The 25,264-nt window shown below is 33.9% G+C and overlaps 1 protein-coding gene across 3 annotated transcripts in view; it reads right to left on the bottom strand.

The window, feature by feature from the left end:
- LOC123671092 (ETS-like protein pointed) overlaps positions 1 to 25,264 on the bottom strand; it is a 315,036-nt gene that overhangs the window by 136,115 nt on the left and 153,657 nt on the right. Inside the window, exon 1 of one of the 3 annotated variants that reach the window (XM_045604773.1) lies at positions 21,001 to 21,203. The exons of the other annotated variants lie outside the window; for them this stretch is intronic. The gene's annotated coding sequence lies outside the window, so the exon portion shown is untranslated. Of the gene's footprint in view, positions 1 to 21,000; positions 21,204 to 25,264 lie in introns of those variants that run through there. 3 annotated transcript variants of the gene reach the window in all.

The following is a 25,264-nucleotide window of genomic DNA, read 5'->3' on the forward strand; positions in this document are numbered from 1 at the left end:
AATCTTTATCGATGCGACGTAACTGCTAGCTTAGAATTTGGTTTGCTTTATTAGTCATTAATTTCAACATAAAAAATGTTATGTAACAGGCCAATTGAAAAGTCCCCGATCTACCATAGTAAAACACATTTTTTTGGCAAAATTCGATTTTATAATGCAACATATTTGCCTTCGAGGGCGATAAAGCGATTAAAGCGACCTTCCAACTTTTCGATACCATTTTTGTAGTATGATTTGTCTTTCGATTCAAAATAGGCCTCAGTTCCGGCGATTACTTCTTCATAGGCGCTGAATTTCTTTCCAACGATCATTCTTTTGAGGTCTGAGAACAGAAAAAAGTCGCTGGGAGCCAGATCTGGCGAATACAATGGATGCAGAAGCAATTCGAAGCCCAATTTATGCAATTTCGACGTTGTTTTCATTGATTTGTGACACGGAGCATGGTCTTGATGAAACAGTACCTGTTTTTTCTTCGAATGGGGACGTTTTTTACCGATTTCATCCTTTAAACGGCCTAATAACGCTATATAATAATCGCTGTTGAAGGTCTGGCACTTTTGGAGGTAATCAATGAATATTATACCTCGCGCATCCCAGAATACTGATGCCATTACCTTGCCAACTGACTGTTGTATTTTTCCTCGCTTCGTATTCGGTTCATCGTGTGCAGTCCACTCAGCTGACTGTCGATTGAACTCCGGAGTGAAATGATAGAGCCATGTTTCATCCATTGTCACATATCGACGCAAAAATTCTGGTTTGTTGAACTTAAACAGCTTCAGACACTGCTCAGAATCATTAATACGTTGTTGCTTTTGATCGATTGTGTGCTCGGGCGGCAACCATTTTGCAAACAGTTTTCTCATAAACAAATATTCGTGAATGATATGATGTACACGTTCGTATGATCACAATGTCAGCTATTTCGATCAACTTCACTTCACGGTCACTCAAAATTAATTTGTGAACATATCAAATTAATTCCACGGCATTCAGACAATTTTTCCTTTCTGGAAAAAGTACTCTGCTCTGGGAGGTACTTTTTCCAGAATTGAAAAATTGTCTGAATGCCGTGAAATTAATTTGATATGTTATTAATATACAGACGTGAAACCATTATTCATCTATTAATATTTGAACTTTTTCGATTTTTTCGTCGGAGACAGCCTCTTTTGGGCGTCCACTGCGTTCACCGTCTTCGGTGCTCATTTCACCACGTTAAAACTTAGCATACCAATCAATGATGGTTGATTTTCCTGGTGCAGACCCCGAAAACCCTTGGTTAAGCCGAGATTTTGCTTCAATTGTTTTTTCCCTTCAAAAAGCAATTTTTATCAGCACACGAAATTCTTTTTCTTCCATAAAAAGAGGGCTGTTTCTTCCTAGTTCATTTGTAACTTTAGTGGGACTGGTCTGGTGATGCTCGAACGTTTTTGAGCGAAACTAGTTACCTAATAAATGAACTAAGAATAAACAGCCCTTTTTTTATTTAATAAAAAACTTCCTACTTGAACCTTATTATTTGTTTCTTTTTTTCCATCTGTCAAATTTTGATACGTATCGTTTGAAGGTTGGTACTAACTAAAAATTATATGGATTTAACTCTAGCACCGTCATCTGAGCATCAGACCGAGGACTATTCAATTGACCTAATACAAATCAATTTTGGCTTTCATTTTACACGACAACCAAAAACTGCAAAATGAAGTCAGGCGCTAATCCAAAATATAGGTAAACCAAAATATGCCAAAAATCTTTCGAAATTTCGCAGTCATTTTTTGGAAGATCATATCGCAATAAAAAGAGATAAATGTAAAAGCGTGCATGTGCTTTTTGATCGATACATTGAAAATTTCATACAATCCAGGATAAGAGAAAAAAGGAGTCGGTTCTGTGGAATATAAAATAATGGGCGCTACTACTCCATTTCGGATCGCCTCATACTTCTTCCGGCCAATAAATCAAATCTTTTATTTCTTTCAAAATACATTTACGACTAAGCGACCAAAGTAAGTAAAGGAAAATTGTGATGCTGGTGGATTTTAGTAACGACAAATTAACAGATCTGTCCTTTATTTAAAAATTAGGAAATCATGAAGAGGCCGACAACAATTCTACCGATATTCTGGAATATGCACAGGACAGATTCTGCTGAAAGGGGCTTCGAGACACTAATAGTTAACATCAGAGATACTGACGTATTATCATTAATGGTTCACTTTTTCAAGAAGTTACCAACGAAGATCATCCGCGAAGCCGAAATATGTCAAAGTTCGCAAAATTGCCGAAGCTCTCGGACCAAAAAACAAAAGTTTATTGGGGTACAATGCTCTGACGGGCTGCGACACAAAGAGTTCATTATCAGGAATCACAAAAAAGAGTACATGGAAAATTTTTACCGAGAATTACGATCTCTAGAAACTGAAGCAGAACTAAATTCAGATAATAATAATAATTTTTATTTCTTATGTTGATATCGATATGGCACTAAAGAGCGAGACATGGATGACATTGACAATCTAAGGGGGGTAATGATTTTCAACATCAGTAATCTTGATGTTTATCAAGGTTTCTTGAAAAGGGCTAAGGTTTATCTGACATCATTGAAATACATCATGGCTCCTTAGGCCACAGGTTGGACATATATCAACCGTTTCGATTCATATTTTGATGAAACTGACGTTTATAAATAAGTAATGAAATTCAGCATAAGTTTTAACTACATTTAACAAATTTGCCCTGTAAGTTGAATGGTTTCTCAGTAAAAATTTTTTTTTTAATCGCTTCAAAAAAATATTTTATCGAATATTTTTTTTGAATATAGCAAATACGGTTTAGGTGACTGGGAAGAAATTGAAAAACATTTGATAAGCTTTCAAACGACACCATACAGAAGCAAATAGGCCTGATGGGTGCGATGTCAATAAAAAAATAAAAACCGTCGACGACCATGTTCATGACGTCACTGCTATTCCATTCACCACTAAAAAACATTACAACAAGCAGTTTCGTGATCTTCACAACGCCCTAAACACCACATCCATTCCTGTTGAACAAAGCTCATTTGTTTAACAGCATGAATGGGTAAGATTTATGTGACATAATTCAATACGCCATGTCACTTTGCACCACAAAATTGGAGATAGTTCAATTGTTTGAGTTCTATTTCAATGAAACTGACATTTTTAAATAAGTAATAGAATTCTGCATAATTTTTACATCGAACACATTTAACGTCAACTCATCGGATTCTTAGTAAAACAAGAATAATTTTGAAATCGCCTTGAAAAAAAAATTATATTTTGTCGAATATTTTTTTGAATATAAAAGATACGCTTTAGGTGTCTGGAAATAAATTGTAAAACATTTAATACGCTTTCAAACGACATCATATACAAGGAAATAGACTTTATGGTTGCGATGTTATTAACAAAAACGATCATTTTAATGACGTAACTGCTTCCCCTCCACCATTTTGAATCATTACAACAAGCAGTTTCGTGGTCTACACAATGCCCTGAATACATTCATACCGACGAGATGTTTCAGAATCGGGTTGTGGCAATACCTCCTAAACTTTCTAGGAGGTATTGGTTGTGGCCGGTCTAATATATCGTGTGTCCCAAATTTGTTGTCTCGTGAGGGGATCTCAGAATCCCTTTGTAGCGAATTATTTCTGCTATTTTCAGAAATAGCTTTTAGGACTTGTTAGGACTGTTTTTCCCATGTGAGCATTCATTTAGTGAACCCCATTATCATCAGAATATGAATAGATAAGATTTTAACGATAAACAAGTCTGCCTGATAATTGCACCAAGTTGGTGCAATTATCATGGTTGGTGCCACCAAGCATTCCATACACGGCCTGCAGGAATCCCTGTCCTCCACCATTAACCAGTTCAGTATCTCTTTTCACTTGGTTTCTTTCTCTTAACACTAACTTAAATTCAATGTCATTGCATTTTATCTCAAACTGATAAATAGCGAAACTTCTCAATATAGGAAGTAAAATGAAGCGTAAATGCGATTTCGTGTTGAAACGAAGAAAATGTTCGATAATTCACAAGGAAAATGCGTGCCATACCTGTAAAACGTCAATCTTCTCATTAACAATGTCTGTTCTTTGGAAACAAGTTTTTCTGAGCAAAAACCAAAATCCCTTTTCATATCTAAACAGGGGCGGATCCAGACGATGTTTGAGGGGGGGCCATCAAAGTCACGCCTCATATAGGTAAGCAAAATAGCGGAATTTTTTGTTGGTACCTACCCGGTCAAGTGTTTTTTTTTTATAGAAAAAAGGATTTTAGTAAATCATATCATATTCAGTTTCCAAAATGTTTGTAGGACAAAAACAAGGAAAAATTTCTCATATTCCATTAATATATTTCTTAAATTTATTTCATAAGAAAACCCAGGCGCAAGAAAGTATAAGGTGTAGTAAAAAGAAAACCATTATTATTGCATAAAGAACAAGGCTTCAATTACCATAGGCTCACCGCGTTTCGACCACGACCGTTTTTGCTTGACGTTGTCATAAATGATCCACTTTTCATCACCAGGTACCAAACGTTTCAAAAATAGGGCGATTTTGTTGCGATTCTCCAGTGATTCGCAGTGAAAATTCGGTCCATGTGGTTTTTTGGTTAGCTCATGTGATATCCATACATCTAGCACCTTCTTGAGATCAGCCTTATGCAAATAGTGTTCCAAACGGTTTATTGAGGATTCTTAAGATCTTGAGCCATCGAAACAGGATTCGACAATATCCATGCTATTATCGATATTTTCGACAATTGGCCAGTGGCCTTTCAGTGCGAGGTGCATCTTTGACATCGAAATTACCGGAACGGAATCGACGAAACCAAAACTGCACGTGATTGGCTATTACAGTATAACAGCAAAAACACTATTTACACATTTTCAACCACCTGACTGGTATTTTTGTCTTTATCTAAGAAAAACTATAAAATATAGGGTATTTTCTTTTTGCTAGTGTCCATCATTGTGGGGCGCTCAAACTTAACTGAGTCAACTCATCACAAAACTGTCAGAATGTTTTTGTAGTGCGAAATCTCATCTTTTTAACGCCATATAGTGCAACCCGATCGGACTTGTACAACGCAAGATACAGATAACTAAAGCCATCTATTGGACAAATAATGAATTCCTTTTTACTACACCTATTAAATTAAGACATATGATAATATATTAAAAATTTGATAACAAATTCTAGTCTCGTATTTTTTTGACTATCGTATCTTTCAACATTAAGACTGCTGCAAATAGTTCTATGTATATGCATTAATGCCAATACATTCAACCTGTCTTCAACCATTCTATTTCATATCCAATCTTTCACCCTTGTGAGTGCCCACGCATATTTTTCGATTTTTCAGGATACATTTTTATATTTATTAGGTCCGCAAGGGGAGGGGCATGACCCCCATGGCCCCCCTGTATCCGCCCCTGTATCTAAAGCAAATCACATTTGAACCGAGGTGCGAAGCTTATGCAACCCAACATACGGATATTCGTACATTGGGCTGCCACAAATCCGGATCCCCTTCGAGCTAGAAAAAATTAATGGCACATTTTCGGAACCGATTCCTGAGAATTTGGTGAAAACCGCCAACCTTTATTATAAATTCAACTGTGAAAAACCGCGTGAAATGTAGGGGTTCCTATAACCTCTTCATTACTGGTGTTATTGATTGACATGAAACAAAAACATTTAAGAGGCATTTTTCACAGTGAAATCCATTGGTGTAATCATTTGTTTCTCTATTGCAATTAGTTTTGAAGCTCGTTTTGAAGTCATAATACAATGTTGTGTTTTTTAAATGTAAACCATAAAAATAGCTTCTTTTTTCAAAAATATACAGGGCGTCTCGGAAAGAATCAGACAAACGGATACCATGAATTAAGGTCATCATGGAGGCCTAGTATCAAGAGGTTTCAATCGCCTGAGTGCCTTCGTTTGGGATGATTTCAGGGTGATGTTCATCTCATGAGTGAAATTCCACAGTTCAATAACTCTTTAACTAATTGACCGAAGAATTTCAAATTTTGAAGTTTTGTCACCCTTTACTATCGCATTCTTTCAATATTTCTGAAATCGGATCCGGATTAGGAAAATTTCAGACATTTTCTATTTTCGTGAATATTGGATCACCCTATACGTGAACATTATGATTTTTTTTCCGTTTTCGTGACCACAAAGAATTAATTCGTAATATATATATATATATATATATATATATATATATATATATATATATATATATTATCAAAAAACCCAATTACCATGAAAATGGTGTAGGGTTAATTCGTAATAAAAATTCTTAATCTCTGCTTGGAACCATAATACTTGGTGACGTGATCAATTAACATTTCCTCATGAAATAAATTTCATCGTTCAAGAAATCTTGAATTTATCGATAGAATTATTTCGAAATTTACAGTTTCACACTTTTCGAATGCCTTCTTTCAATATTTCTGAAATCAAATAAATCAGATCCGGACTAGGAAAATTTTAGACTTTCTATTTTCAAGAATCTTGATCACCTTGTACCTGAACAATAAGATTTTTTTTTCGTTTTCGTGATCACAAAATATCGATTCATTATAAAAATTCTAAATCTCCTGCTTGGCACCCTCATACAGGGTGATCAATAAACATTCCCTCATGAGTGGAATTTCATAGTTCAATAAATTTTGAACTTGCCGGAAAAATTATTTCGAATTTTGCGGTTCATCATTCATTAAGAATGGAATCAACATTTTCCCGTAATTTTTACGTATGGGCTCAGAATAATCCATAACCATGATTAATAAAAATTCCCAAGTGAGATTCTCCATAAATATTTGATGCGTTATCTACAACAATCATTTGATTTGCCCCAACATTTTGGAAAATAGGTAGGCAAGAGAAATTTATGAAAATTTTTAGAACCATAATATTTTTTTTCGGCAACCGTCCGGGAAGTGCTCACTTCCCGGACGCTTTTTCTCTTAGAAAGTAGCATTTCCCGGCCTAGTCCGGAAAGTACGTACTTCCCGGACTAGGCCGCAAAAGAATCATAGAATCCATAACAACCGAGATAACGGCTGACAGTTCATATGAAATTAGTTGTCAAAAATTTGCATGTTTTTTGATCGCAATCGTAATAAAATATGGAAAGCAGCAGCGATAGTGTTATTTTACATGGTTGCCGAAAAAATATTGTACGCAACACGCCCGAAAATGGTTTTTTTGGACTCACAGACTTCCAGGACGAGCTTACGCTCGTCCTGGAATTTTGTCTATTCGTCCAAGAAAACCCTATTTTCCGGACTTGTTACGTAAATTACTATTGTTAGAAAACATTCCAATGAAAACATTGTGTTTACAACATGATGGAGCTAATGCGCACTAACCGAAAAAAGTGCGCGAATATTTGACTGAGACTTTTGAAAATAGATGGATTGGCAGAGGTGTAAATGTGGCTTGGGCTCCTCGATCCCTTCATCTGACCTCCCTTGGATGGGGAGGTCTATTCGGTACAGACTAACCCGTAGGGAACAACTGCTACGAAGAATTATTGCTGTTTGCGATATCATTAAATCGAATACGATAGCGAAATCTGTGAAAAAACTATCAACGTGCTCAAAAGTGTATTGAAATGGAGGGATACCATTTCGAACAATTCCTGCTGAACTGAAAATATTTTATTAATTTTGTTTTCGATTTATTGTTTTCAAGTTCAAATATTTTCAATTTATTTGCTGTTTTTGTTCTATTCCTTATCCAATATTTTGATTAAAAGTTTTCTTAAATAATTTGGGAAAAATTTAGGGGAGGTATTCGAAAAAGGTGAAAAAACTGCAATTTTAGAAATATTTCTTCCGATGAATTCAAGATTTTTTGAACTATGAAATGTCTTTAAACAGGCAATGTTTATTGATAACTCTGTAAGACAGTGGCAAGCACAGAGAATTTTTTATTATGAATTAGTTCTAAGTGGTTATGAAAATAAAAAAAAATATATTCACGGAAATAAAAAAGGTCTAAAATTTTCCTGGTCCGGATCTGATTTATTCGATTTCAGGAATATTGAAAGAATGCGATAGTAAAGGGTGACAAAACTTCAAAATTTTAAATTTTTCGGTCGATTAGTTAAAGAGTTATTGAACTGTGAAATTTCACTCATGAGATGAACATCACCCTGTATATCCCAAACGAAGGCACTCAGGCGATTGAAACCTCTTGATACGCATTTTCGCATTCTGCTCGAGACACCCAGTATACGTGCCAAATTAATGATGAAAAATCGCGTAAAAATTAATTAGATCCTGAAGTAGGAGTTCGGAAATTCTCGAATTGGATTGGCGGCACCCCAGATAGCAATTTCTCTATTTTTTTTAGGACTCTGAAGTTAATATATAATTTCATATTATATCTACTTATCCCTTTGTCACATAGAATCTCTTTGTCGGCACTTCGGATTCCATTACTGTGTTAACCTTTTCACTCACAAAGATGGGGTCAGTAGATTTAGTATATTCTGTTGATTAGTTTGGGGTGGATGCCGTGAAATTTTCCTATAATATTATTATGAGTAAGCGAACTTCTTAAGAAAACTTCTTCAAAAGAAGGAAAATTGATGCAGGCGAATCTTCGAGTTTTTCGCGTTTGAATACTCGTACAACAGCTGACAATTCGACAGGTGAAAATCGATCTCAAAGTGGCTGTAAATTCGGAGGACATTGGAAACGAATAACGAATATGTTTTTCGTTTATAACGCATAACCCATTTATCGAAAAATATTTTCAACGTGAGTAGCCTAAGAGTAACGCGACTTGGTAAGCCCTATAGAACTGCAAGTAAGCTAAGACCTGTAAAAATAACTCTTCCAAGTGCTGCTGCTGTACGATCTTTCTCAAAAAATGACAACTCTCCTGGTATACTTAAAGTCCAATTTGTGTATTTTTACACCTATCCCCTAAATTTTAATGGAAACGTTATTTTTTTCTTGAAATTCTGAGAGGAATGAAAATTTGTATAAATCTGAAACAATCGTTCACATACCTTTTATTGAAAAAGTATTTCCATTCGATGTCTGCAAATTATGGTAGTTTTAATTTCGCGCCAAATGTCGATGAAGCAGGTTTCCAAAATATTTTCATGTGATGCTTTCCATAGCACCGAGCAGATGGCGTTAAAAACAGTTCTCCGGATTTACAAGAGAAGTGTCATATCTACGAGGTCTGGCTATTGAATAACGAAACTGCGCGCCTAGAAGGCGCCGTAAAAGGGTTGGGGGAAAATGAGTAGTGCTTTGGGCATCTACATACCTTGTCTATGCACGTACCAAAACACGTTCTCATCACTATTATTTTATTTGTGCAGTAGTGATTTGAAACGAACGTTTTTTTTTCTCATGCTGAAAACGATCGTTTTCGTTTTGGTACGTGCATAGACAAGATATGTATATACCCAACCAAAGCACTACTCGTTTTTTCCCCAACCCTTTTACGGCGCCCTTTAGGCGCGCAGTCTCGTTATTCAATAGGCAGACCTCGTATATACTTCGTTTATCTATGGCCAAACCTTAGAAGATAGAAGGAACGGAGAGTAAACATTTGTACTATATCCCGGATACAAGAAAGATGAAAGTTTATGTCGCCAATCACAATTGATCTAGCATATTTGAAAACATTGCTAGCTCTATTTCCAATACGGAAGAATGAAAGAAGGAGAAGATTAAAATTTTTCTGTCATTTTGTTCTCGCTTGTAGACCATCTAAGTTTCGAAATGGATGAGAAATAACATCTACAATTTGTTGATGTTATAGACTACAACAGATGACGATGTCCTCAACCTATGCAAATTTTTTCTTATATCTTTTACCTTAGATCTGAATATTTTCACTGAATTAGATATTTTCACGAGCCAACACAATTGATTCGTCATCTATAAGTATCGAGTGCCCCAAATTCGTTGTACCTATATAGGGATGGGATTTCGAAATCCCTTTGAGTTAGAGAAAATGAATGACACATTTTTGGGCTCGATTATAAAACCATTAGACTAATTCTCGAGCCGGAAAATGTGCTATCAATTTTTTTCTAGCCAAAATGGATTCTGAGTTTTCCCTCACTTGACAATGAATTTGGGGCACCCCATACAGACATCGTGACGAAATGGTATAGCGCTCTGTTCGGGGAACATTCGGAAATTCTGTTGGTCTAAAAGCTCACAAAAAAATTTCATATATTTGTTGATGAAGTAACGATTGATCACTCTAGTTGATGACCAATTAGATTAATTAAAACGCCAATAAAAATGGCAATCTATTAAATAAGTCAACCATAACGAAGAATATAATAATTGGGTAGTTTGTTCTTCACGCATCATTACTACCAGATAGTGAAGTCTTGGAGAAACGGCTGCAATAGACACGTGTGTCCACTGTAGTTCATATTGCGTTGCCGTGTGGGAAACGGGACGGTACACAGTTCTTTGGCAGGTGTCGCTAAGAAGTGATTAATGAATAATATTCTCTACTGCAAGACCTAAAGGTAAAATGCTTGCAGTTATTGCTGGGATAGTTTCACCACTATCCATGATGACAAGGATGCTGAATGAAGTGCAGTTCCTTCAATATAAGTCTAGACTCTGGTGTCCATACTCTATATCACCGACACTGTTATTATGGAATTTCATTTCTGATGAAATCATATACACTGTGTCCTTAAAGTATGGAACAAATTCATTTTTAGCTAAACAGACCATTTCAAGAAATAATCCTGAAACACGTCGATTTTTTATTTTAATTTACCGTATTTTCAAATAATAATCTAATATACAGGGTGAATTACTTTCGAGTAATGACGTCACCATCATTTTTTTTCAATGGAACACTCCTATTTTGTCTCAATTTTTCGATTATGTATCACATGTTGATTCCAATTGGTACAGGGTGGACAAAAATAAAATAGTATTGTGTCTGCTCATAATGTAACGCGTAACATTCTTTATTAGTTGAATTAACAATATTATCAAAAATACTTATTGTCTAGCGGCAATTGATTTGAATGTAACACCCTGTTACATTTTTAGATTAATAAAAATGAGCTGTTTCCAAACATGTTTGGTACTTGTGATTTAGCAGACAGAATATGAAAGAAATTATTTCTTATCAATTGAAAAAAAACATAGTCGTGTACTTAACATGTGATACATTTTTGGAATCAGCTCAGCTAGAGTAATCGGAAAATTAAGACAAATAGGGTTTCCATTAAAAAAAAATGACGGTGACGTCATTACTCGAAAGTAATTCACCCTGTAAATTAGATTATTATTTTAAAATACGGTAAAATCAAAAATCGACATGTTTCAGGATTATTTCTCAAAATGGTCTGTTCAGCTAAAAATGAATTTGTTCCATACTTTACGGACTCAGTGTATACTTTACCTACGTGACATGTATGTTTAATTTTCTTTTCAGTGTAATTCACAAGTTATTCAAGATATAAATGATTCATCAAAGGTATTCAGACTTGAAAGTAATACTCACTCCAATCTTTTTCTGCAGAACTTATTCATTACAGAAATTTCCCTAATTTATCCATCCAAGAACTTACCTGTAAAAAAAAAAATTAGGTCAATAGATATACAGAAAAAAAACTTATGAATCATGAAATAATTTAATTTCTTGAATTAACTTCCAGATACATTTTTTTGATTAAATAATTCTACTATTATTTTCATCTGTTGAAGATATCAACATGTGGTACTGTATCAGATTAAATATCTTCCCTTTTGTTGCTGCCCTTGCCTCTTTTTGATTAAGTTATCATCAAATTAATATATGCATATCTATAATAGTCAATGTTATTATGAACGAAATACAACACCACTAACCAAACTGGGATTTGAACTCACCAACCCTGCCAACGATATGATCATCCGGAATGTCACCCGTAATTTGAAGAGTACGTAGTCATAGTTATCGCATACATACTGGCTTGCGCCTCAGCGATTGGTTTTAACTGATTTTTCAGAATAATAGTATATTCTAAAACAAGTTTCATAATGGGCTCCTATTCCAACACGAATGTGAAATTCGCACTTATTATGCGTTTCAAGCAGACAATGTACGAAATGGTCCCATCAAAAAACCAGAAGACCATAGCGGCGGCGACCATTTAACACCGCCAGAATTAAGAGAAATTGCGAATAATGTTGCAAATCATTTCACAATATCCAACATATTATATTGAGGTTTGTTGAAATTTTATAGGATTGGAAATCAATATAGACAACTACAAAACGAAAAATATAACTGAAAACGATGCTGTAATGAGTTCATTACAGCACTGCTTTAAGAACTGTAATGAACACATTACGATATTGAAATAGAGAAACTAATATTATTGTTAGTATTCAAGTCATTTGCTTTATCATTTTTAAATCGTTTAATTTATGAATTATTTTCAATGACAAAAATATTAGAAACATAAACATATCTACTAGTACTAGGTTCAGGGTGTTCTAGTTAAGTGAAAATTCTTCAAACTTATGAATTTTCTTTATTGAATGAAACTGTTTGGGTACGGCATTGTAAATCTTCATAAATATGTATTTTACATTAATTTGTGCTAGTGTTAATTACACATAAGTGTGATATTCAACACACTTCATATTGGAATATTGGAATTCGATCGAAATATTCGGAAGGAGCAGATAATTTTCACAGGGGACCAGTAGATTTTAGTCACGCACGTCATTTAACTTATCGAAAATTTCGGTGAAAAATTTTATTAATTCAATCGATAGTGAAATTGCATTCTTTTCTCAGCAAAATCGAAGATTGAGAAGAATTTGCTAGCTATCCGAAGATCGGAACCGCTTGGAATATAAACCCAACCATTCTACGATATCAAGACGACCCTGAGAAGAGCGAAGCCGTTCTTTTCAGCAGAAAGAAAAAATATCCCCAAGGACACGTAATGTTCGGTAAGAGGATCGAATGGAAAAACGAGGCAAGTATCTGGTAGTGATAGTTGACAAGAAGCTCACTTGGAATGACCACGTCACATCAGCTGTGAGCAAGGGAAAGGCAGCAGCAGCAGTGTTGCAACCACTACTTTGCAAAAGCAGCAAAATGTCTCTTTCCAACAAGCTTCTTCTCTGTAAGTCCACCATTCGGCCGGTCATGTTTTACGCATGCCCGGCTTGGGGATACGCCGCAAAGACGCATCTGCAGAGACTTCAAGTCGTACAATAGATCCTGAGACGAGCCGTAAATGCACCATGGTTTGTCAGCAACGTTCGGGTGCGGATACATGAAGAGCTGCAAATAACATTCCTAAATCACCATCTAAAAGATCTGAGCGTGAAGACCTTCATCGAAATGGAAAATCACGCAAATCCTCTTATGAGGAAGGCTTGCGACTAAGATGAAAAAGCTCCTAGGAAACACAAACGACCGAAGATGGCACTTCCCTAGGAAGTGTGTGTTAAAGCCAAACCCTTACTGGCACAGAGATTGTGTAATGATTATACAAACTTTCTGAGTGGAATATTGCCACCTGCTAGAGCAGATTCACCAGTGGTGAATTATATTGAGATGGAGCAGTAAAAGGCTAATAGCCTAACTGCAAAAGAGAAGGAAGTTATACGTTCTACGATATGGAGATGAAAAAACTCCAGAACGTCTGAAGCTATCGCTATGCGACCTTTTGGTTTTTTCTTACAAATTTGATGGGATTTCTGTTTCTGTCAGAACTTAAAGACAGTTTTTCAGTGCATCAGTTGGAGAATATCTTCTTTCGGCCATAACTCCAGAACGCCTGAAACTATCGCTTTGCGACCTTCAGGTTTTTTCATGCAAATTTGAAGGAACTTGTGTTTCTGTTAAGAAAATCCTATCATTACATTTGAAATTTCGGAGTAAAATGAACAAAACAATGAACTTTCGACTCAGCGCCCCCTATCGGAAGCAGCAAAAACAAATTTATCATGAGTATATGTTTTCCTCAATCAACAAGATGTTATCACTCAAGCGAGATCTAACTTGCTCAAAAATGTTGAGCCAAACTGAAATTACAGACATTTCAATCTTTCAAATTTCTCCCTTTTCCCCTACCTTTATTTGATGTCGTAAAATCAAAAGTGACAATTCTGTTTTCTTCCTTTTTTGTAATATCATGTATTGACACCATTTCCTCTCAATTTGTGAAATTTTCATGAATAAAGATTATTATTATTATTATAAGAAGATACATAATTTTTCAAGGATTACAGTGATGATATTTCGACATCAACTTGATATGAAACATTTCAGAGTAAAATTCATTTATCTATAGCTATTCAAGTTCATCTATAATATTATTTTATGCATTGAAATGTCATAATTACTTGATTGAAGTCGTTCAAGTGTACTCAAAAATCAAATTCTTGCGTTGCACCTCAAATACAGATTGATTCGTTAGTTTCAATTTCTACCGACGCCACTGGTCGTTTGGCTGCTGAAAAGTGGCTGCCAAGTTCACGCCGGTAAGGATATCTGAAATATTTGATAGGTATACAGGGTGAGTCTTTGACTTGTACATATATTTTAACCGTAGATTCTTGAGGTCAAAAGAAACACTTTTTTCATTTACCATTTTTTCCGATTCGGCTCGGTTGAAAAGATATGGCCATTTTAAGTTTTCATAATGAGCTATGCCGAACCTGGAAATCAGCCCACTGAAGTTTTTCCAAGCATAAATTTATACCATTTGAACTTTGGAAATGGGTTACTATATTAGCAACACAAGCATAAACTCACTTTTTCCATTCCCTTTGGTGACCGAAGTATTATTTTCAGTATAATAAATGAGTTATAGCAATTTCGTGGGAGATAAATATGTTGATTATTTTTCTCTTGATTTCTATTTTATATTCGATAATAATAAAAAATTCAGCTTGCAACCAACCATATTAAATCTGATATTCATATCCAATCATTTATTTTCGCTTTTTCACCTCTTTTCGTAGGTACAAGAGTTAACAATTCATATAACCTTTAATTTTCATAAAGGTAAATAAACATAAATGATAATCATCTGTGGACTTTCCACGTTGCCAAGTTTACAGTCACAAAACTGTATAATGACAAAAAACCTACAGAATAATAAGCTAAATCTATGTACCTATGAATACTAATCATCTCGCATCTGTAATGTTATGTTTAAAGGTTATGTTATGTTTTGTCAATAAAATTCAAGAAACCCAACAAACGGTTGAAGTTTTGTACATTACTAGAAATTTGGGCTAATTGAGTATATTTTGTTATCTAGAGGTCAGCAAAAAAGTGGTATTCAAACCAGTGTTCAATTTGAATTCTTATTATCATGGAATCAGTGAGAAAAGTTTTAAATTTTTAGGGTAGCAAGAAGTGTAAGAACGCTTGCATTTTGGATAGAATGAACCCAGAATACTTTATCTAAGTACCTACACAATAACTTAGCTCGAAAATGAAAAGGCAGTTTCATGAATGGATTTATGTGGAAGATGGAATCACCTCTGTATCACACAGAGGTAATTTTGTGATGGAAAAATTCCGATTTTATCTTGTTAAAAATAACAGTAGTATGAGAAGGAATAAGTAATTTCCAGAAGGAAATGAATTTTTTTCCTTTTTCATCCTAGAAGCTTATAAGGTTCATGAATCTTCAATATTCCATTATTGATTAATTATTGATCTTGATTTTTGTATTAAAATGAAATGGTGGTATTCAATATGAATATCCACTATTGAATATTCTGCTTCTTTCAACTCACTGAAGTTTTTTATTTATTTTCACGTTAAAACAATTTTGGCCCTCTTAAAAGTATATCAATCAAATGTTCTAGGATGAAATTATCGAATAGCAAATGGATAGAAGTATTCAATCACGTAAAAATGAAATTTTAGGATGTATTGTTATGTATCGATGAAAGCTCAGAAGACTGGAAGAAGATTATAGTAATGTTTGGCAGCAGCAGTTTTTAATGGGATTTCATATCTTGATTGGTGTTATTTTATAAGGAGCCTAGTTTGTGAAAATTCACTTGAAAATGAGTTTCGATCAGAATTATTCAAAATAGAATATTAACTTTAATGAAATATCTTCATATTATAGGGCTGTGCCAAAGCTCAGTAATTTGTTATCATGAAAATATTTGAAATCCTTTTCTTCTTAGTGTTCACTAATGCCAATATTCTGTCTGAAAATTTGATACCCAATAGGTAAATCCAAAAAATGCTCTCGAGTACTTTCGATAATAAAGAAGCAATTAGTCTTTCCTTATTATTATCAATGTTATAATCAACATCTTCGAAAATTTTATTTTCCTGAAGATGGTAAAATGGTATTCGGCTAGAAAAAAGGAAGTACAACGTACGAGTAAATTTACTTGTTTGTTATCGAACAGATAAACTGAAAATATTATGAAACTTCCCAACAATTATGTAATCTTTTTTTTTGTTTTCACATATCAACTACATGTAAAATAAATTTTGAATTCTTGTAAGGGATACCTTTTTTTCAAAAGTACTCAATAAACTGAAGCTTTTGATAAACTTATCGAAAGATTAACAGTGACTTGAAATCATGTATTATTGCCAAATCCACTTTTTTACTATAAATCCAGGATTCAAATCAAAATAGAAAAATATTTCTCTTGTGCCATACAGTAGGTAAACAAGATTCAAAGCAATTTGAAATAAAGATTTTTCATTACTGAAACAAAAAAATGCATATCAAAAAACAGGAATTGAAGTACAAACTACCATAATAATAAATTGTCTTTATTTTCATTTAATTTATAAATAACCAGGTTTAACATTTTTTACTCTTATACTTCTTATGTAGATTCATTTAGCCTCAGATGGATTGTGCGAAATGAAAAACATTCAATATTTAGCCAATAATTATTAAATTAGGCCTGCCATTATTCGAATGAATTCTCAATGATTCCTGATCTCAGATGTATTCATTACATTATTATAATATCTATAAACCAAGGACAGTAACTACAAACTATGTAGGTATATGCCTTAAAATATCAATAGCTATTGATTCTGAAACATATGGATTGGATCAGTACATGTACTAGATAATTGGATAGGATCTGCGTTAATGGTGAAATCAGTGACTTAAATTATTTTTCAGTACATCGATGAGTATGAAGTTTGAATAAATATTCATTACAGAACTAGTGCTTCACTTATTCAAGTAGTTGAATTTATCAACAGAATCATTGTATTGTAGATTATTGGTTATTTCAATTAATCAATTTACTTTTCCATTCATTATATGGAAAAATTATCCTTATGAAATCATGAACACCTCACAGCAAACTGTTTCCTGTTGGATTTAATTTGAAGGGCTTCAAGATTCTCTTTAAATACAGGTCATCTGAAACTTCTCTGTATCTAGTGGGCAATCATCTTCACGAAATAAATCACGAAGGAAAATCGTCGTCCAATTAAATTCATTATGGTGTTTTTCTGAATGATTCGATGAATTATTAGGAGATCTGAAAAAATACAATAATTATTCAATATATTATTTATATTATATAACTTAGTAACTTACTTACGCCGAACTATGTTGTTTCTTATTGAAACACAAAATATTTTCGAATCAAATATCGAATTCCATTTGTTTGCCAAACATAACCACAATTCTTCGACATTTCTCAAATTTTCAGTTTGGCCATGCGCATAGAGTAATAAACTCTGAGGCCATGCGCAATAGTTCAAATCGTTCATAACATACGGTAATCTAGCATATTATGACTTATTTTATTATACAAAATTCGATTTAACATTTTGGATGATACTAATTATTACATTTAATGAAATTCATAATATAATAAATTTATTAATTCATAAATTTGATGGTTTGTTCAAAAAATTATTCGAGATTCTTCTATGTTGACCGGTCATGCGCATAGAATGATCCGAAAACAATTGAAATTCGAATTTATGGTATCATGATTTCTGTTGCTTTGTTTAATGTAAATGATAAGTATTAAGTGTATTTAGTTTGTTAAGTGTTACCTAAGTGCGTTTAACTTGTTAAGTGTTAAGTGTGTTTAGTTTGTTTAGTGTAAAGTGTTTGTTTGTGAAGTTCTTTAAGTGTGTTAAGTGGAAATTAGCAGAATGTAATCTAACCAGGAGATGGTAGATATGTTGGAATGCTATTTCACAAATGGAAAAATAGCGAGAAGAGCTAAATAAGCTTATGGAAGGCTGTTTCCAAATAGGAGACAGCCAAATGAGAGAACTTTCGTAAGGATTGTTCAAAGATTGCGTGATCATGGAACCCTCGCTATCAACATGGTGGATAATGGCCGAATGCTATCATGAGACAATGGATGATGTTCTAGATGACGTGCAACAGCACCCCAAAACAAGTACGAGACGTCTCGCATTGCGATATAACATATCGCAATCTACGGTGGATCGCAGCTTGAGAGATCAAGGATTGTACCCATACCATATTCAAAAGGTACAAGCTTTATTGCCGACGGATTTACCAAAAAGAATTGAATTTTATCAATGGGTGAGATTATTCAAATCACTTTATTTTCAAACTAAGTCGGCTGGTTCCCTGACTTGTCAATGCAAATTCAGTGTTTCAATCCATGATTTTTGACCTGACAACGTAGCAAATATTCATTTCTGTGAGTCATTTCTATCAGAGTTGCAATTAGCCAAAGTACCCAATTTTTTGAATTTCACAGATTTTTTTTTTTTTTTAAACACATATTACTCGAAAACGGCTCAATATACGAGAAAATGTGAAGAATACTTTTATTTTTCAAATTAGCTAAATATCCTTCAATGAACGTCCTAGTTACTTTTAAGAGTTCGGTTCTTTGAATTTCTGGTATTTTTATGGGATGAAGTGTTCATAATGAAGAAACGGGGAGATGTGGATAAAATTTTGTGTACGGAGAAGATTCATCACATACATGAAAAACTATATCCCGAAATTCATTTTTTTCTATACAACCATTTCCGAGATATAACGGAAAATGACATTTTTTTATCGATTTTCAACAGCCTGTATCTTTTTAACCGGGCCGAATCGGAAAAAATGGTAAATGAAAAAAGGGTTTCTATTGACCTCAGGAATCTTCGGTTGAAATATATGTACAAGTCAAAGACTCACCCTGTATAGTGCCGCCTTTTTCACTCTCATTTGAGTTACAATATTTCATTATGGGGTAATTCGGTGGGTTTGGAAACAATTTTAATATCTCAGAAAATAATTTCACGTTTAATTTTCGGTTTGAACTTCTGCGCTCCATTTAAGAGACTTTTTGCTAATAAACAGATCTTGACTGAGCCTTCACTATATATTTATGAGTGTTTGATTTATGTGAAAGAAAATAACAGAAGACTACCAAATCTTTCTGTCATCACTTCAATACAAGGAATGTATCAACTCTATTTGTTCCTGCTCATAGAATGTCCAAATATGAGCGTTCTCCTCAATTACAGAGTATAAGGTTGTATAACCATCATCCTGTTTCGTTAATGCCCGCCACTCACGAAGCGTTTTTTCGAGCGTTGGGTAGCAAGCGTCGAAGAGATTCCAGTCGGGCAGTCAAGTTCATACTCTGATTTACACTCGTACGGCCGTGTCCCGAGCTGTCTGACTGGAATCTCTTCGGCGCTTGCTACCAAACGCTCGAAAAAACGATTCGTGAGTGGCGGGAATAAGAGAACTTGTTACTGTATTCAGGATTAAACTGAAACCATTCATTAGTGAATAAGTCTTACATTTCCTCTGCTAATACTGAGATTCATAGACACATAAGCTTCATTGTTTAAAATTAATACTTTGTATTGCTCTTTCTCAAAAGAAAATATACTATATACTATAGCGAGAATAAGTATTTGAAAGATACATATGTTTTGTTTGATTTTTGATCTTATCGAGTGTCTACTTGCACATTCTTATAGAATTCATGGGACAGTGGACAGGTGGAGGATCTTATAATTCACCTCCTGAAAAAAGTGTTGAAGTGATTTAGTGTAAGGACTTCTAGTCTAAGCAATCCATATGATGGCTATTTGAAAATAAGTGGAGTTTATTTGTTTGTAGAGCTTCAAAGCTCCTAACTGAAGTTTTGGTCTATGGAGAGCGTCTGACGCTTTTGATATAACTTCAGAGTATTCTACAAAATATACAGAGTGGTCCAAAGAAAACTTAACACCCGGTTTTCCGACTTTCAAATGAAGAGGTAGAAAATCGCTCGGATCCGTCAATTTCTGATTCGAGGGAAAACAACTTTTTCACTTTTTACATCCCCGTAACTACAATTCCCTAACAGGGGTGAGCACAACCCCTTGATTTTGAATGAGTGTTGCGATAACTAATCTTGAAAATAGTATCGAGGATTATTTGACCCTAAAATGTCGCTTCATAATATCCATGGATGATAAAATAACAGCTAAAATAGTGAAAGAGTCAATGTGAAATTAATCTCGAGAATATTATTCGTATCCGACACATTTCAAAGGCATTTTCAGTTGAGTACTTCCACTATTTTACCTGTCATTTCGTTACCGATGAAAATTTTGAAGCGAAATTTTAGGATCACATAGTACTCGATAAGATCTTCAAAATGAGGTATCACAACACCTTTCATCCCTACCCGAAATCAAGGGGTTGTACAGGTAACAAATGCATTTATGTGCATACGTATGACAATGCCCATAGCCGTCGTCAGCTGAGGTTATTCAACCAACAATTTAAAAAAGTGAGTATCTTTTCCGATTCAATGTTATAATTATTAGATAACTGGAAGGAAGTGTTTCTATGCATTTATTCTCTTCGAATATAGGTACTACTCATTATAATTTTTGTCAATTTTTAAATTAATTTAATGTATTTGAAGGAGAAAACATCACAAATATAACATCCATACAGAAGGAATAACGGCGAAATAATGCGAACATTAACATACCCACAAAATTTTATTCTGGAAATTTGGCATAATTGGTTATCATCCATCGTTATCGCATTGAACTATAAAACAGGACATCCCGCTCGAGCTGATAGTCCATATAACACTAACAACTCTCGTAAGCGTGTTTCACAGAAGCTTAAATCAACCGATCGAACGTAATGCAATCTAACTTTTCACTGAGAAAATATTGAATTCTATGAATGACTAGGAAAATCTATACCAACGTAAGTCGAACTACAGGAAATTAATAACATGAAAAATCAGGTTTCTGATTCTTTATCAGCATAAACTTTTCTGTTATCGGAGAAATTAAGTGAAGGAAGGATGTGGTTTTTTGATATAAATACTTGAATTCATCGAAGCAATATTCCTACAAACATTTGTAAACAGAGAGAGAGGAATTGTCGATGTTGTTGAATCATTATATATTTATGGAAACGAAAAGCAAATTTGAGTGCCTAGAGTTGAATAAATCTCGAATGTATGTTTCACAATGAAATTGTGTAGAGGAAGTAAGTGGGAATGTTGTTGATTCAAGATCTTGGTTTTATTAATTAATTTCAATGAAAACTCCCTTTGGGACATTGAATATTATAAGCCTAGTATCACCCAGGGTCTTGGCTTGTTCGTGTCTATTATGGACAATCATAAACTGTATAGCTTTTATCATTCTCATTAAAATGTTGTGATTTCTCTGTATCCAAACCAACACTAAGCACACATCTTGAGGCATAATCGCACTAAGTACATGGTGTGGTTTTTTTTTCTCTATTTCAGTATCGTAACGAGTTCACTACAGTACCAAAAATAGTGCTGTAATGCTCCCATTACAGCATTGTTTTCCGTTATATTTTTTGTTGTCAACACAGACTATCCTATCAAATTTCAACTCACATCAATTACAATAAACCTTATTGTTTATTTCTGCTCCGTCTTCGACCAAAAGATAATCAGGCTTTTATCGCTGCAATTTAATGGTGAGAAATGTGTGGTAAATTTTTACAAATACTGTTTGTTAAAAATATTTTTCTTTCATTATAAATTATACGATCAATTAGAACATTTCTGTTTCATTTAGTTTTATCGGTATCATAATTCCATAAAAAACACCTTTTAACTTTGTGAATATTCACTTCATAGAACACAAACTGCAGGTTTATACAAATTTGAATCCATGCATACATTTGTGCTACAAAACTACTCACTTTCCCTATTCAAATTTCTGAAGGGGTTGTAACCCTCTCCAGGGGGTTCCTAGTATAAATAAGCTTTGTATCCTAGATCATGTCCACCTGTCATAAAAAATCGACCTGTCTGAGTGTTTTCAAAAATTCTGATTTGTTGTTGAGTTTTTGAGGGTGGACGCTTTTGAATGAGACACCCTGTAAATTTGAAACCATAGTTTTTGTATTCTAGAAAAAACAAAGATTTGTTGAATCAAATCATTGATATAATCCGAGAAGAAATGACTTTTTATACACCGCTTAACACTCTCTGAAAAAAGTCCTTACTTCATGGACATTACAATAAGATTCAAACAGTTAAGTAACTGTTTTATTGTTTATATTTTTCATTTTGATATCTTTCAAGATTCATAAGTATGAATCTTGAACCAAAAAAGAACTATGTTTATGAGTAGGCAGTAGGTAATAAATGTTGAATTGGTTATTTCCAATAATTATAACCAAAGCACTGCATTTTGATAATTCAATGACATTTCACTGAGTTTGACTTTTATTTTTAGCGAACGTCCAAGCTCCAATAGTTGCCGAGGAGAGTTCTGGATTGACGTATTGTTTACTCGATTTTTGGATTCTACACATTCCTAAAAGTTAACTGAAAATTTCTAGGGTATTAAAAATTCTTTCTCAAACGATTCCGAAGGTTCATTAGTACAAATAATAAACCAATACATGGTGGAATTCGCCATGCCTAGATTTAATTATTGAGTCGAATAAGCTTCATGATATTAAATACAATTAAGGTAGCTAATGCAAAGTTGCTTTCATTCCTCGGGTTTATAACATGTGTAGATATCTGCAGAAAGATAATCTCTCGTTTTAATTGGTTCCAACGATAAAGGTATAATTGTGACGAGCGAAACCACTGCAACTAGTTCGAATGAAGGCCATTTAATTTAGCTGTTCAGCAACAAACGGCCAAAAGTTCAAATCCTTCATCCGAAACAAAGGACCGGAAACATAGTTTTTATTCGACGATTATCCAATTTTAACGAAAGACGCAAATATACTCTAAGAGGTATCAGAAATGGACACGCAGAAATTTTATTACCCTCGTTTAAAGTTGGCTCATTACCTGAAGTAACCGTCATAAGAGCGAGTTTCCAATTTAAATTGATCAACTTTAACATTATGGAATAAAATAGAAGTCGACGTCAAGCCAATATCTATGACGGTTTTTTCACTCCTGTTACTACAGATATTTTCTTCTCTGAATATTTTTTTGTAATGTAAGCCATAATACAGCTTTCTCTAAACATTGGCCTAAAGTTTAGAGGTTAAATGCTCCAACTTGAACTAAATGTCAGTTTTGCTCAACCAAAGTTTCAAACAAGGGTATGGGTATTGGGGGGTAATTATACCCCCCAGATTTCCAGAATATAAAATTTCAGAATTATCTCAAAGTAAAAGAAGGAAAATTCTCGCATGAAATGAACCAATACTCTTTTTACTTTTTTTTAAATCGACACGGCAGCAACAAATCGGACCCTTTTACGGTTTATGAGTTTATTATCGCTTTCAAGATGATTACTTTTATTGCACTGCGAGCACGTCCATGTCGGAGGTTTATTATTTTTCTTTATTTACCCGTTTTGTCGGTACTCGGCGTCCCCCTTCCCTTATTTTGCCATCTGTGATTTTTGCATTCGTCATCGGTAAACTCGTTGTTTTCGGTGCAGTAATATATATATATATATATATATATATATATATATATATATATATATATATATATATTCTTTTGAGAAAGAGCAATACAAAATATTAATTTCAAACAATCAAGCATATGTGTCGATGAATCTCAGTATTAGCAGAGGAAATGTAACGGGGCATCATACATTTCAACGTATGATACAAGAGAACAGATAAAAACCTCAGCAAAAACTCTGTCTCCCCGTATCGGTGTAGTGACTGGTTTGTGTAAACGTTTACAGAATGAGCTGACAAATTTATATTGAAGGACTTCCTCTTCAACCAAAACAAAATTTTGAAGTAATCAAAGAACTGAACAATTTTCTCTTCAGAAAATTGTCTGTGCTGTGTTTTACAACTCAATATGTTTCATTCAAATTGCAATTTATTTGTGAAGACATCAGTTTTGAATTAACTATATTGGAGGTACAAACGAAAAAAACAGATTCCTCGGATCAATTTAAGAAATTAAGTCCTATAACACGGGTCCGGAAACGGGTTGTTATCGAGATAAAAATATTAAAGTTTTTTTCTCGAAGCACCTTCCCTTCCCAAGATATCAAACTTAATTTGGCATATATATTCCAATTTTATGTTTTTTCATGTGATATGCTAATTTTGAATGCAAATCTACAGGGTGATATTTTTTCTGGAAGAGTGCCTGCTTCTTCCCAACAGAACTTTTTTTTGGTGAACCACTGGTAGTTTAGAAAAACATAAACTCTGGTTCAGTACTACACTTTATGGTTTCTTGTCGGTTCCTGTCAAGAAATTCTTCAGTAATCCTCAGGAAAACTAAAATTATTATAAGACGCAGTGAGCTGTGCTGTGATGAATGAATAATTAATCTAAAGTTATGGTTCTCATTTACCCAATCTGTAGAGAATATCAATAGAGATTCGATAAACTGTCGAATGCATCTCAAAGTAGTAGGTCTCCAAGAAACACCCTGTATCTCGAAAACCAAGCATTTGCAGACCAATGTATAGGACAATCTATTCTTAAAATTATTCAAGGAATTTTTAATTTTTCTTCGTACCTCCAATTTAGGAACAATCGAATGGTATGAACAATTGAATAAAAAAATGCTATCATTTCAAGTAATTTCAGTTCAATCCTCGTTATCAAACCTTAGTAAACGTTGTCTTAAAAAAAAAGCTTTTCGTGAACCACTATTCCTATTCCTAAATACTGTACCTTCTGTGGAGGAACACGATATCATATCAAATTAAGAAGTGAAAGATGAGGTGGTTCGAATATAATTATCATGAACATTTTGTACATTTCTTTTTTTTTTTTTGGTGAAAAATAAATGTTAACACTTACTA

The sequence above is a fragment of the Harmonia axyridis genome, chromosome 1 (assembly GCF_914767665.1).
Source record: "Harmonia axyridis chromosome 1, icHarAxyr1.1, whole genome shotgun sequence".
Lineage (NCBI taxonomy): Eukaryota > Metazoa > Arthropoda > Insecta > Coleoptera > Coccinellidae > Harmonia > Harmonia axyridis.